This window comes from Homalodisca vitripennis, chromosome 8 (genome assembly GCF_021130785.1).
Source record: "Homalodisca vitripennis isolate AUS2020 chromosome 8, UT_GWSS_2.1, whole genome shotgun sequence".
Lineage (NCBI taxonomy): Eukaryota > Metazoa > Arthropoda > Insecta > Hemiptera > Cicadellidae > Homalodisca > Homalodisca vitripennis.
The window spans coordinates 5,024,335-5,040,663 of record NC_060214.1 but is presented as its reverse complement, the minus strand read 5'-3'; positions in this window follow the sequence as shown (position 1 = coordinate 5,040,663).

The following is a 16,329-nucleotide window of genomic DNA, read 5'->3' as shown; positions in this document are numbered from 1 at the left end:
GCGTTGCTCTTTCGCAGGTTCAATCTGACCTTTTTCAATCTAGTCTTATCCAGGAGTCAGTTTGTTCAAGGTGGAGTTTCAAAATAAGACATACTCGAGAATGAGTGTGGAGAGCCAAAAAGGTCCATCAACTATATTAATAGCATTTGTGTGTGTAGCAGGAACACCAATTTGATCCTGTATACTCCAGTGCTGCTTGGTAGCTCTGATGATGATATAAACATCCCTCTTGATAATAGAGTTCTCTCCTACTACCTTTTCATTGTTGACAACTGGCTTGACAGAAATAAATTTTGAATAGAATTAAAAAACCACATTCTTTCAGTGGTTCCACAGAACTTCTGTTTGATACTTGAAAATAAAAAAGCAAATTTGGTACAGTATAAATGAAACAATTTTTAGGGTTCATCATTGATAACAAATTGCAATACAATAAATATGACTCCCACAATAAACAGAGGCGTGGTAAGCAAGTCCAGTATGTAATGCGTTATTGACAGTGAGTCAACGTATGGTAACTAATAGCTTATCACGAGTCCACGAGTCTTAAAACTCATCCTAAAATCTCTCTCTCTCTCTCTCTCTCTCTCTCTCTCTCTCTCTCTCTCTCTCTCTCTCTCTCTCTCTCCTCCCTCTCCACCTTTTCCTCCCCTCGCCATCTCCCCCTATAAGTACATACTCATGTTTATAATTAGTAAAAAAGTATAAAATTATTAGGAACAAAAATACAATATGAGATGATACACTCATTTACAGTACGTCGTCTCTTTGGTCATTTTCTTCTACGTTATACCATCGTAAACTGACTTTACAAAATTGGTAGAAGTTTTAAAAGGTAAAAACTTTTTCTATATTTTTAAGTTATTTGTCTAAATTAAAATTATAATAGTCATAATGCTCATTTCAGCATTTCATTTTACGTTACAACTCAGTTTGAGTTAGTGAGTACAAATATTCATTAAATAAACTTCAAATGTTGAAGAATTATAGACTATAATTATCTGACTTCTCTGAAACGAAAATAAAATATGATGTTGCTCACATTTACAGTACGATTCATAGTCTCTTTGGTCATTATTTTCTTGTACGTTATACGATCGTAAACTACCTTTACAAAATAGGTAGAAGTTTTATAAGTCAACACTAAACATATTTGTCTAAAACAAATTATATTAAGTTATAATGCTCACTTTATCATTTCATATTTTTTCACTGGCCAGATTCACATAGTTTTTAAAAATAAATCATAAATTTACAACAAATGTTTGTACCGTTTTTTAATTAAATGTTTCTTACTCATATCAACTAAACATACATCATCACATTTCAGTTCAATCTTCTCTTGGACTATTTTCATGTACATTATGCAGTCGTACCCAGAAATCGCAATATTAAGATATTTACATAATTTTAAAAATAGTCACTATTAGTCTTCTTACCTGTATTTGTCTAAACTTAATTTATAATAAGTAATACTTCTCACATCAGTATTTTCAGTCAGTTTCAGGTAGTGATTACAAATCAATATAAAATTAATTTCAAATGTCGAAGAATTGAATTATATTAATTTTATTTTCTGGGCCAAATATATTACAATATGTCATATTGCTTCCAATTACAGTTTTATTTATCTCTTTAGCCTTTTATATCAGTGCTTTAAAGTAAAGATTAAATTCATAATATGTGTAGAATATTTTTAAATAAAAACACTCTTTTCAGTCTTACTTCACATAAGTAATGTTAAAACATTACATATTACTTACTAATCAATACAATGCATCTCGCTTCCCATTTTCTGGTACTTTTTCTTATACAAATATATATGGTATTGTGTGTAGTCCTATGAAAAATGTTGATATATCAATAAAGGAAACAATGTTCTTTTCTTACTTGTCTAGACTAAAAATGTAATATATGATACTGGTTAAATTGACATTGCTATTGATCTTCACTTATAGGGGTAGTTGGACCATGCATATGCACCACCTAGAAGATGGTTTGATGCCAGTTGAATCTCATCCTCTCCATAGCCAGTTTACCTACAACAAATAACAATCCTGTTGGTAGCGTAAAACAGTTTTCAGTCAGAAAACTTGCAATTGTTGGTATAATACTGTTATTTAATTACTTACGTGTATGAAGCTCTTCTTGTTAGCCTATCATCTTAAATGAAGTGGCTTGAAACATATTCTCATCATTAACCTATGGCTGTTCGTCAATTTTTTAAATTGTTCACTAAAACTGTATTAACATGAATCATAACCAAAACTGGGTTTTGCTTAAAAATGTTTAACTTACAACAATCATAATGTTTCCTTGAAATCAGTTTTTCAACCCATCAACTTGCATTTAAGTTGAAAAGTACTTGTATGTACATTTTTCATGTTTCAAATATAGTGTGTTTTTTATTCAGTCATATTTGTTCAATGAATAATTAAACTAGTCGTAATTATTACGTGGTTTTGGATGTTTCTTTTTTACACTTAAGCTATACACAATTTTGTTAAGATCTTGCATGAACATTAAAATAAGTTGTATTTCATATATACCTATTTCCGTTTCAAATTATTATAGGGCTCAATCATATTACATTATAAAATGTTTTTACTAAGAAACCTACTGACGCCTTGGGTAGAGGAATCAACTCTGGACTTCAATTGTTCTAGTTTTACTATCATCGTTAAATTGTCACAGATATTTGAGTTATATCATAGTATCATAGGCACGGAAGCACTACTCTTTAAACTTAAATCCTAGTAATTAATCTAGCATTTATCATGTTTTTGGAATATATTTGAGTGGCCATCACTTATTTCACCTATGGCCTTCTTCCTTATTTATTAGGATATTACATCTGAAGCCGTATGTAATTGTTAGTAGATGTTGCATACAGTATTTTGACTACATTTTCGGACGTACCAAATTTAGATTGTATTGTATTTGTAAGATGCAACAGTTCTTTCCCGTGCAGTTTAGGGTGGAACATCCGTGTAGTTACATATATAATATATGATTACAAAACAATATAACTTCTAAACTGTGAATTAGTTATATTTTCCATGTTACGAATTATTATATAATATTTTCATCTTTCTCATTAATTTAGAATACATGGTAAATGTTATTAATGGGATTGTTGAGTGAAAATAAATTATGAGTTCGCTAATGCATCGTGTGTTATCATATACTGTAGAATCAAATTTTTACTTTTCACTACCATCTCAAGACATCCTCAATTTCAATGTTGTAGCCACACACGACATCTTGGTTATTCACACTACGTCTGGTACAATTATGTATGTTGCTGTCATTTATTCCTGCCTTCTGTTTAACTTACCAACATGTTAGTTCTGGAATTTTAAACTTTTTAAGTAGATGTAGATATACAAGAATTATTTGGATAATTTGATGTTGGTAATTGCGTAGGGGGTTGTAACAAGGAAATAAAGAAACGAATAAAATAATAACAATTTATAAAACGTTAGACAAAATAGGCAACTTAGAGCAACAACTAAAATCATCACTTAAGCAAATATTTTTAGCGATGGACTGACCTATATGAAATTATGTAAGGCTGTTGCTTAATCTAGATATTCAATTAAATGCACACTTTTATACAATCTTGTTGTGTTAATTTTTATTCCTTAGCAAAACTCGAAAGCCACTAAAACCGTATTTGAAGGTAACCCATTAACCCGATTTAAAGCAATAGAGTTCACGAAATGAGACTGAACGTCATGCATGACTTGTACTGAGAGAGAGTTTTATCTGGTTCGAGAACGTTAAGAAGTTCTAAAAAAGGAACTTGGGTGACAAAATGCTCAAAACACTTCCAGCCCGCACGGTACTAGACAAGAAAACGTGTGTCACTAAACCTGCCGATCAAACATAAAAATGTAATTTTTAAATTTATTCAACGTTTTACAGGGTTAAATGGAGAAGGTTATATTACTAAGTAAAAAGGTAAACATGATACGTTAATAACGACATAGATATTCTCCTATCTAGGCCCTCTTCCTCACAACTTTGAGAAGTTGTAAAACAATGTTACGTGTAATTAGTTTGAAAATATTTCTATAATTAACCCACCTTTTTTCTATTACACGTAGTTAATTGAGTACGATGTCAAGAGTGAAATGGAACGATCCAAGTTTGATAGAGAACGTTCCATCGTTATCTACCTGTGAGATATGTTGACTGTCAGTCAGCTGTAAGGCTACCCGGAAACTGCCTTAGCTCTGTGTTATTTTTATATTACCCTCGCATCTAGCAGATTTCTGTACAGTTTTAAAGATGGATATTTTTTATCATTTTAATAGTGTTTTTAGTTATGTGTACTTAATTGTAAAAATCCCTCCATTGAAAGCGTCAACAAGTAGTTTTGTCATTTTAAAGTAACCAGCAAATTTTAAAAAGTTCATAATATTCTCTAGTCATATTTTGCAAGAAATTTGTATGTTTGATTCATTATTTTGCTCTACTTATATACATCGGAATAAAGTTTACTCGAAGGATAAATTACATTATATTAACAATTTATATAATTTTTGTTTAGAAGTTCGTAATGTATGTAAATATTTAAAACACTTTTAACTTTATATATGAAATTTTAAAAACAGTTCCGATAGATTAGTTTTTATTAGCAATAAAATAGACACTGTAATAAAACAATCTCATTTCTGGAGTGTAATCTTCAGATATAAATTCGGTGAGGACATCCTTGAGCCTAGCAGGCTTACGGCTGGAACCGAGCTGCGAGGGCGTGTTGATTTATTGCACCCTCGTCACATTTGAGATAATGGGTCATTTACTGGTGCAACATGCTATAGAAGACCTTAAGTATCCGGCTCTGACACAATATGCTGTCTATAGCTTTCGTCTCCCACACATAATTACTGAAAAAATTCTCGGAAATTATGAGCATTGTTATATATTTGTTTTAATTGTACTAAGAAATTTGCTATTTTGTTTGTTTTGTGTAATTATTCAACAACATTACAGTTTGTTCTAATATGGTGGCATAATAGTTGTGGAATATCTGACATGGTTGAGGAAGAAATTAATACGTGTTATCGATCGGTAAATATCTATCGTAATAATAAATTAAGTTTAAAAAATATAAATCGACGAAAGCTAAATCTATTTTGTAGTTTGGAGATTATCATATTATCCTAATAGTTATAACAAAGACTCCAATGGATACTTTTTGGTTACAGTTTCAGCCAAACTACTCGAATTACAGGCAACAACAACCTCAGATCCGTCAGAGGAGACATGGTATAGGCACATTTGTTATTCTTACTTATTCATTCTTTCCAATGTCCGTGTCTGACCACGAAGGCCTTTTATTTAGCAGTTTCTCTGAAGAAATAAAACTTAACAATGTACCGTACAATGTATAGTAAAAATCATTAGTAAAAAATCAAACAATACAAATACAAAAAAGATTGAAAACAGTATTTTAATTGAAACTAGTGTTGAAAAACAGTTAATTAAATTTGTATAGATACTTTTAGTGATCATTCCAACAAAGTGCTCCTTTTCATTTACAAAAAAATTATATCTATAAAATAAAATGTGGAATTTCAAACAGTCTCATCATTTTATTTTGTATTACCAAGCCGATCTTTTTTAATTGTGTTGTAGTTCAGTTGTAATCTATTACATTAGATGTTCTTGACTTAAGTAATGTCCTGGAAGTCTTGTTTTATTATAGGACTAGCTGTTACCCGCGGCTTCGCACGCAATCTTTAGAACCGAAGTCCTTATATTATTTGGTAAAAGCAATTGTGGCGCGATTAGCCGCGGTAACAGCTAGTTCGTCAATAAATTCATAGTATTATATAACGAAAACTCTTGATTTTTATTAATAAAATGCCAATTACGACCAGATATCCAGTTACCCACGGCTTCGCACGCGATTTCCTACAAGAAAATGTGGACATAGGAGGCATATTTCTTTTGAACGTCTTTATTACCCTTCTGACATAAATGATCTATTTAAGATTTAAATGTTAAAACATTCTCAATATGCACCTGTGAAATGACAGGAATTTTTCTCCAATATTCTATGATTTTTGTATGCAATTGAACTATATGAGCCCAGCGTGGACAGGAGTCAAAAAGTCGAATTCATTAGCACACATACGATGTAATAAATGATGGCACTCAACACAATTTTGAAACGAAAATATGCATATTTTAGGTACATATTATTTCAGTCTAATGATTATGAGCTTCAGATGTTAAAGCGTAATTGAGTATGGTTTTTATTTTAGGCTTTGCGCGTGTATCACTTCTGTATCGAATTAGTTATATCTCCGATGCCGTGAATGAGCTTGCTTTGTTGTCTCAATCGAATAATATGTACGCACGGAGTTCTGAGAACCATACTTCTGTCAAATAAAGACCACTAAAGATTGGTTTTATAACATTCTTTATATTTTTAACCAACGTAAGATAGTAATTTTGATATCTGCATTGCTCTTCTGATCAAGCACGAGCATGGTTTTAATCTATATAAATAAAAAATGAATTTCCGTTCGTTAGTCTCGCTAAAACTCGAGAACGGCTGAACCGATTTGGCTAATTTTGGTCTTGAAATGTGTGGAAGTCCATGGAAGGTTTAAAAGATGAGAAAATATAACAAAATTGCAAGGAAAATACTAAAAAACGACAATTTGATTTTCCCATGCAAACTGTTCTTACCTGTCAAACGTTTGATTGATGTTCATGTATCCATAATTAGTTAAACAGCTGTAACAAATACAAATGACGAAGTGTCTCAGTATCATATGTTTACTTACTACTGCATGCAATTTGGGGTAAAACAGCTGTCGCCTTTAGCCTATAGGTTAACTTATTAGTGCAAGAAAATATTAATATTAGATACTGATTACAATGCCGATAAGGAAAACGACCTAACATAGTCGTCGAAGTAGATCGAATGTGCGGCGAGCTACCTTACGTGCTAATCGCACTGACGACCAGCAAGAGACTGATAATGATAACAGTCGTATTGTATGGCACATTGCGTTCTACAGTAAATCAGAATCGGATAGGCAAAGAATGCAACGAGTTCGGGCACATCGATCACAACAGCAGCGAGCCCGGGAAAAGGAAATTGACCGATTCCGTAAACGCAATGCTCCTGTGAACCTGGAAACTGAAATCGATTATAGTGCCGACAAATACAGTACTTCCAAATAACGCTGAATGTTATTATCTTAGATTGTTATTGGTGAATGTTTCGTGGTCCGACATCGTTTCAACGATTGAGAACAGTTGATGAACATCTGTGTGCTACTTACCGTGAGGCGTGTCAACTATTACAGTTACTCGAGGATGATTTACATTGGGATAATATGCTCAAGGATTCCATCATATCTTCATCACCACATCAGATTCGAACATTGTTTGCGATTATAATATGCACATGTTTCCCTTCGAATCCGAGGATTTGTGGATGAAATATAGGGATGAAATGTCTGTGGATGCGCTACATCGTGTTGCGATGTTAAACTTCGAATCCTACACTACTAATTAATGCGGAAATTTATAATGAGACATTGATCACGATAGAAGATATGTGTTTATTGCTGGCAAAATAAAGTACTGTCGTGTTTGGGCCTGACAGCACCCAATATTTTACGTCGAAGATTTTTGTTACACATGGTTAAAGTATATCTTTATATATTTATGCACCACAAAAAAGAAAAAAATATAGTTTACCAGAAAGCTTTAAATTGATTACCTTATTTTTACCTCTATTGATTGTCTTTTGTCCGATATGATAATGGATGATAATTTGACAATAAATGTGTTGTATTTAATGTATGCAAAAATGTCATTGTTTATCATTTCTGATTCCAGGTGCTGAAACCAACAAAAAAGTCAGTGCTATGCATTTTTATTCATACAGATTCATGATCCCTGAAGGTGAAGTAAATCACATTTTGATGTGTCAACGGCTTTTTCATCAGTTTGCAGTTGACATGTATGTCAAAATTGAGACCGAACGATTGACCGATTAGACCGATCCGTCTAAACCAACAGCAGCTTCGATCTGAAGAGTACATTCATCTTCGTGATGCTATTAATGCCGATGCAAATGCAGAAAATGAGGGGGAAATGACAATTTTGCCGGCCATTTACATTGGCAGCCCGCGGCACATGCACGAATACGCGCAAGATGCGATGTCGTATGTTAGAAAATTATGACCGTCCAGACCTATTTTATTACATCTTCACCTGTAACCCACAATGGATGGAAATTAAGAAAGAATTGTAAAACGGCCAAACACCAGTTGATAGCATGACATCACTGGCAGAGTGTTTAAGCAAAAATTAAAATCTTTAATGAATTTCATTATAAACCATCGTGTGTAGGGCCAAAGTACGTTGTTGGATGTACTCTGTTGAGTGGCAAAAAGCGTGGTCTGCCATATGCGCACATATTAGTTTGGTTAGTTGATAAATTAAGGCCAGAAGACATTGATTTCATAATTTCACCGAGATTTCCGATGAAAACCACTTCACCACTGGACCTGCGGAGTTTTCAACAAGAACTCACCCTGTGTGGTCGACGGCAAGTGTTCTAAGCGATACTCTAAAGCATTGATTGCTGAAAACCATCTCGGAAAAATGATGGTTACCCGTTGTAATCGTCGGCAATCTGTAATTGTGAAGATAAAATGACAAAATTTTTGATGTAGACAATCGTTGGATTGTGTCGTACTCGCCAATATTGTCCAAAAACTTTTGAAACTAACATCAATGTGGAATTTTGTAACTCTGTCAAATCGATGAAGTACATATATAAATATGTTAAGAAAGGTAGCGACATGGCCAAGAGTAAGTGAAACTAAGTCAGCTAGTACTACATAAATATTGCAGTTAAAGGTGAATTTTTACGTAAAATTTTAATTGTATTTATCTGGATAGTAAAGTCTATGCTTACAGTAATTGCAGAAACACTTACTCTATGCTTTCAAACTATAAATGTAAAGAAATTTAAAAATGGTAATTAAATTATATAAATATATTTCTTTTGACGCATTATATATTTTTACAAAGAACAGCTGATTACATTTGAACAGGCTCTTTCACTTCACAACTTTCTGTAACTTTCTGTAACTTTTAGAGACCTGTGGGGCGGAATTCTGAATCGGGAACGGGATAAAACGTATCCTATGTCCTTCTCCCAGTTCTTAGCTACCTGGCTACCAATTTTCAGCCAAATCGGTTCAGCCGTTCTTGACTTATAAATAGTGTAACTAACACGACTTTCTTTGATATATATACAGATTAACTATGAAATTACGTAGAAAATGTATAACAATTCCACATCCGTATCAATGTCTACAGAAATGATTTCTTGTCATTATAGCGACTGAATCGAGAAACCTATCTTCTTCGTTTAGCTAAAACCTCCTTATTTCAACCCCAAAGAATTCAGGAAAATAATTTTGAACAACCAGAAATACCCCAAAAAGTGGCACTTCTTGGTAGGGGTCATTTCTGAAATATTTTCAAATGTGAAGGTTTGTCGAGCTGTACCTCATTTTAAAGGTTACACTCTCTATTCACTGATCATTTGGAAAAAAGGTTTGTAATCTATTTCGTTTCTTATATACACAGAGTAGTCAAAAATGTCAAAGTTGTACGGTTTTACTTTTTTTACTGTAACTTCATTAAACCTTTTATCAAATCCAAACTTTTATTCAAGGTTATCATAGAAGTACTCTTTCTAATACATGTTACAATTGTCACATTTCCCACTTTTTTAAATATTCAAATTTCATCTCACTTGTACAACACAAAAAAAATTCAAATAGCAAGGTATGACATTCATTAAACATATCAATAGCTCTCTCAATAACTAAAAATCATTTAAAGTTAAAGTTTAAAGTTTTGCTTCATCTTGGATGGTTGAGAAATGCCAAAAATATTGATTTTCAAAATGATTTATTGCATTTACTACACTATTGTGTTCTCCTACCTTTGTCCTAGGGTATTCAAAAAGTTTCCTTGTGCACTATTCTTTCAAACCTAGCTGTGAAGAAATAATTAAGAAATAATGAAAAATTCAATTTATATTTAACTTTGTGTCAAAATGAGGACTGTACTTCCAATTTGATTCAGACAAGATTGCTGTTCTTACATTTTCAAAACATTCCTGTGTGGACCTAGTTATTCCTCTATTTACTCAATATAACTATTTTATTTCTAGAAGTTACGCATTAATAAACTACAAGAATCAGAATTCCAAATTTTAATAATTACAATATCAAGTAAACTTAGTTACATAAACATCAACCCTCCGCCACCCCTCAGTCTTGTGTTACAAAACTGAGACGACTCTTTGATAGAGAATTTTGATGGATCCAGCTGTGCATGTATACAAGCGTATCAAGCAACGAATTTCTGCAATGATGTCTTCCATGGAGTCTTGGACCAGCAGAGCGGCACACAGGCAGGAGCGTATCACAACGAATTTCTGCAATGCTGTCTTCCATGGAGTCTTGGACCAGCAGAGCGTAACACAGGCAGGAGCGTATCACAAACGAATTTCTGCAATGCTGTCTTCCATGGAGTCTTGGACCAGCAGAGCGGCACACAGGCAGGAGCGTATCACAACGAATTTCTGCAATGCTGTCTTCCATGGAGTCTTGGACCAGCAGAGCGTAACACTGGAGTATGATTCATATCCTCCACCCTTCTCTATATTGCACTCTCCGTCTAGGTACCATACAATCACCTCTGGCCATCTTGAACCAGAGGTGGCACTTTCTTCTTGGCCCATTAAAATGGGGTATTCACTATACGACAATCTAATACCATCTCTGTAACTGATCACCATTCTTGTGGAGGGCAATTTAAAATAATTTGTGCACAGCTGGGATGAAGAAAATCATCATATAGGACCTAAACATTTGAGCATGTTGACATTTCAATTTTTGAATTTAGAATACATTTTTATTTTAAATTACCATAGAAACAATAAACAGTGTTGCAATGATTGCTAGAATTTCTGTTTATTAATTTTAATTTATTTGTTTCGGGCAGTTAGAAGAATGCTGTGAAAGCACTGGCAGTAGATGTAACATGGTAAAGGCTATCATCATTACGACTGCATTCACTCTCTATCATTTACCTAGGTCATGTAGTTCCACCGGTTATTATATTACTATAACACTATGCTCCATGTGCTGGCGAGTGGCACACATACCAGAACCCTCCCCTCCTCTCCCCCACCCACTCCTCATCCTGTCCTCTTGGTGGTTTGTGATAGAGGTTGACACATATTATCGCTTTTAGTTAAATAAAGTTCATTCAATAGTGGTGTAAAATACTGAATAAGAGATGTGTTATTAAAGTAAGCAAAAATTGTAATATTGAACTATATTGAAGATTCCATTTTTTTAAATAAAAGCACTTAAATGTCTCTGATTCCTGAAATGTATATGCTCTTAATTATTACCATTATTATTAGATCTATATTTATTTTTTCTCAAATCAATATTATCGTAATCAAAAATTTTATAATGTTAACCAACTTTATCTTTCTACAGATATATTACATTTGCTAGACTTCCAATTTTGAAGAATAGTTTAAGTTCAGTATACTTCAAACTTGTAAAATCTAAAATAATCAAATAGCAAGGTATGACTTTCACTACATGTATCAATAGCTCTCTTAAAAACTAAAATTCTTGTATATAAGTTTGGTTTTCACTTGGATAGTTGAGAAATGCCACAAAAAATACTAATTTTTATGGCGTTTTGTTGCATGTACTAAGTTCTCCTTCCTTTACTTTAGGTTATTGAAAAGTGTCTACCACTTGCTTTTAAATCGCTTTCCATATAGAGAGGTACCGTATAATAAAAGTGTGTACTATCAAATTTAAATGTACATAACGATCATCCGTCTTCACTTTACCATCTCAGAATGATAATATTGAGACTTGGTTGGGGTGCCCCTTTAAGAAACAAGATGTAAAAACAAATTTTGATGCACTGGACTCAAAAAAAGGCAATGGTTTAGATGGATTCTCCCCTTCGTCCTTTGACACTGCAGTGATCTACTTGATCTACACTGAACTGACCTATGCAATGTGTCACTAGCAGCAGATGTCTTCTTCGACATTCTCAAAAATGACAGGTTACACTAATTTAAGTCAGCGGATCGAAGCCACATACAATATTACACAGACTGGTCACAATCCTTTCGAGTATTGCTAAAATGTTTGAGAACCTTCTCCTAGACAATATGGGTGCTTTTTTCAGAACAAAGATACCGAATTCCCAGCGTAGGTTTTACCCTAGACTTTTTCGGTAAGACCATCTCATCTCCATGCTATTGGGAGAGGTAACCAGATTGACACCACCTACACTGACTTCTCGAAGGCCTTTGACAAAGTGGACCATACAGTTCTCCTGAACAAGCTAAGATGATATGTAGTCGAAGGGTCTCTCCAGGAGTGGTACTCCTCATACCTTACTAGCAGAAGGTTTCGTCAGGTAGAATCAACACATTCTGATGAGTTCATTTCAACATCTGGAGTACTACAGGGTTCTCTGTCCAACATCTACACATATGATGTGGTGACCTACCTGTCTGCAAATGCCTTACTTTTTGCAGACAACACGAAGATTTTTGTGGAGAACGGAGAGAACTGTGTTGCTCTTGAAGAGGGCATTGTGAAGACGGTGTCAAGAGAACTACATGGTTGTCAACATCAAGAAGAGTTTCGTGGTATATTTCAGGAGGAGGAAAATTGGCCTTGATTTCCAGAACAAGCTTCTGGACAGCACCATCGAAAAGGGTTGACATCGTTTGTGACATTGGTGTGCTTCTATTGTCTGATCTCTTCCAAGGAGCACATATGTGGTAAACCAAGCCAGCCGTCTTCTGAAGTTTGTAACTACAGCCACAAGAGACATATTCAGCAGCAGATCCCTCAAAGTTATATACTACTCCCTCGACATGCAAATACAACTCACTTTTCCAAATTGGTCAAATCACTGCCCTCCAACACGTACGAAACTTGTCCAGCCCCACGAGTGATATGCTTCGCTAACGCTCAGCCAACAAGGTAGGAGTACATCACACCATGTTTCATGTAGCAGGTTGCATGCAAGCTTTGTAATCTATAGCTCATTTCATGCTCAAGCTGTCCTGCTAACAGATAGGAAGACGAACAATCGTAAAGACATTTTTGCAACTCCTTTGACAGGTAAAAAAGAAACTATGTTAGCCTACTGAGTTATAATCTTCAATGACGCTCAGCCAAACTTCATTGTTGGATATGCACAATCATAGATCACATTCTTGTGTATGTCAAAACGAAGAGCCACGAAAAAATGTAGTCAAGAGGTGAAATATTTCTCTAGATGTCTTGCTACATAATGCATTACCATTTTTGTTCATTGAATTAGGTTCCATAGCAGTGTTCTAATAATAAAAGTTCCTGTGAGCTAAGAGGGTATTACAACGCAAAGTTATGCTGAAATAATATTTTTTACCAAGTTTTGAAATTGCCTATTCACCCCTTTTCTAACTCTATGAATAATGTTGCTTGTTAAAATCTCAAATGATTGGGTTAATTTTGTTTACTCATTAGTCCAATGTACAGAAATGGAATTGTTCCAACCCAACGGTTGATAGGCTTCGATAATATTCTCAGCTAATAATTCTAGTCTAGTTGGCTTTGTCATTAATGATATACAGAGGACTGCAAGGCTTTAGTGGTGAGTTGAAATGTCTATAGCTTTTCTTAAATAGCGCTCACCCAAATATCTTATAGCTTAGAGGTACATGCACTATCATAAAACATGTTGTTCATATTGAAATTAGGTTATATGAAACATTTATAGTATATATCTCTACTTAACCTCTAGATATATCCATGAGTTATAGACTTTGCTAAAGCTCAGCCAAATTCTCTGGAGAGACATGAACCATCCTAAACAATTTTTTGCCATGTAGAAATGAAAATAAAGACAAAACAACCTACAGCCTTCGATAACACTAAAAATATCCCACTCAGTTAATTGTCATTTAACCATATGATCGGGTCAAGGTAGTTTACTCAGCCAAAGGGGCCCGACTGGTTAACATGGCTTTGAAAAACGACAACAGTGTCACAGAAAGTGACGGGAGGGAACATTCCAAAGAATTCACTATAACAAACAAGGTTAAATCATAGTCCTTGGTAAATTGTCTAATACTTATGTAGAATATGAAATAATTAAGTCTTCGCTTATGCTGCATATGACCAGATATATGGTGTGTAACCTAATAATCAAAACATAATTTTATTAATAATGTATAAATGAAATTAAAATTAATATATTAAGTTCTACCGACGATTGATAAGTATTAAATTACCTTTTACGGTGAATGTTTCGTCTACTTTTACTCGTACTTTAACGTAATCGATTTGTTATTGATTGATCATTGGTTTACCTTTATGTTCACACTCAATAATTAAAACAGTATTACCCTTATAAGTAGATTCGAAGTATTAAATCAGCTCTTCACCAAGAACTTAAGAAATGGCTTTTAAAAATTATTCCTTACGTTAGGTAAAAACAGATATATTTTAATTAATACACGCCTGTTTTTGTATGTGAACACAAATTATGATTAATGTAAATAATGATTAAAACCTTTTGTTAAATATTTTAAATTAAGTCCATCGAATTATATTTTATTTCTAACTACAGATTTTGGTTTGGATCTTAATACTTTGGATAAATAAAGCTGACAATATTTTGACTACACAAACCTCAGAATAAACTTAGATACTCTATCCAAAACTAAAGCAAAGAAAGTACGGTTTTTTAACGTCTCCTATATGAAGAAAGGCAATTCCACAATTATTTAGTGTTGCGGACAGTCAAATGATGCATTTAAGACGCCAATAATTGTGATATATGCTACATACATTCTATTTATTAGCAGCTGCTTTTTATTGTTTTTGCTGATTATACATAATAAACACATAGCCAGGTATTTCTTAATTGCCATTATCAGAGCTAATATTTATATACAATATATAAGATTTGTATTAGATTTGATAAATAATAGCGTTTAATAGCATAAGCCAATAATTGCCTATGCATAATACATAACAGACCAGTTTAATAACTTAATTGGTCATGACAACTAATTAAATAGCTGTATATTATGTATTAGAAAAATTCAAAAATTTGTTTGAAAAAATCGTGTTATTTTCTGTATTATTTATCGGATAATTTTAAAACTGTACAGAATTGTTAAATACATTGATAAAAGTATACATTTAAAATTTGATACAAACATTTTGAAAATGGTGATGATATTAGGAAAAATCTTTTTTTTAAGTTAATCTTAAGGGTTGGACCACAAGTGATGATTTAAAAAATACTGTAATATTTACTGATTCTGTATACCAAATTTCATCAAAAAAGCTCAAATAGTTCTATAGGTTTATGTATCTTATGAATTTTAAGATAAGGGATGATTATGGTAGATTTGGAAATTATGTCATTTTCATTAAATTTTAATAAATCGGTCGTTTTTAAAGTTTCAAATATTCTCTGATAATTATTTTTATATGAATATTAAGAAATAGGGGGTGATTTCACCCTCGTGGATAAGTTACGTCGAAAGAGTTAAGTATTTAATATATGTGTACCAAATTTCATTAAAATCGGTTTAGTAGGTTTTGAGCTACGAATTTTAAAAGAAATCTTGATTTTTCACTCATTTCATATACTAATTTTAAACTGTAACAGTTCCAATATTGGTCGCAAACCATTCGATATTCACTATTGATAAAACTACGATTTTCTTGATGGTAAAGTAGTTTCCGAAACCTGTAATACACGTAGTGCGTTCTTTCGGAACTAAAATAAACTAAAATGTCGGTAACATAGATTGTTAATTGTGCAATTTCAAGGATTATGTTTTCGTATATTGTTTTGTTTATTATAATAACAGAGAATTTTACATATCTGAATATACATAAAATGTTTTATTTGTTTATTTCAAATTATGTTTATAAATGTGTTGTAAAATGAGTAATTCTCTAGTGGCCATTATATTTGTTGACATTGTATATATATATATATATATATATATATATATACATCTGAGATATGGCTTCTCTCTGACCAAGGGGTTGCCTTGTGTACTATTTGATAAGGGGTGGCCATACTTATCAAATGCACAGTTCAAAGCAACTAGTATGCATTGGTAAAACCATTTTTCTATTCCAGTGTGCTCTCTTCTCTCTATAGTCTGAATTAAAGATCCTAGCCTATAAACGGCAGAAGTGATCA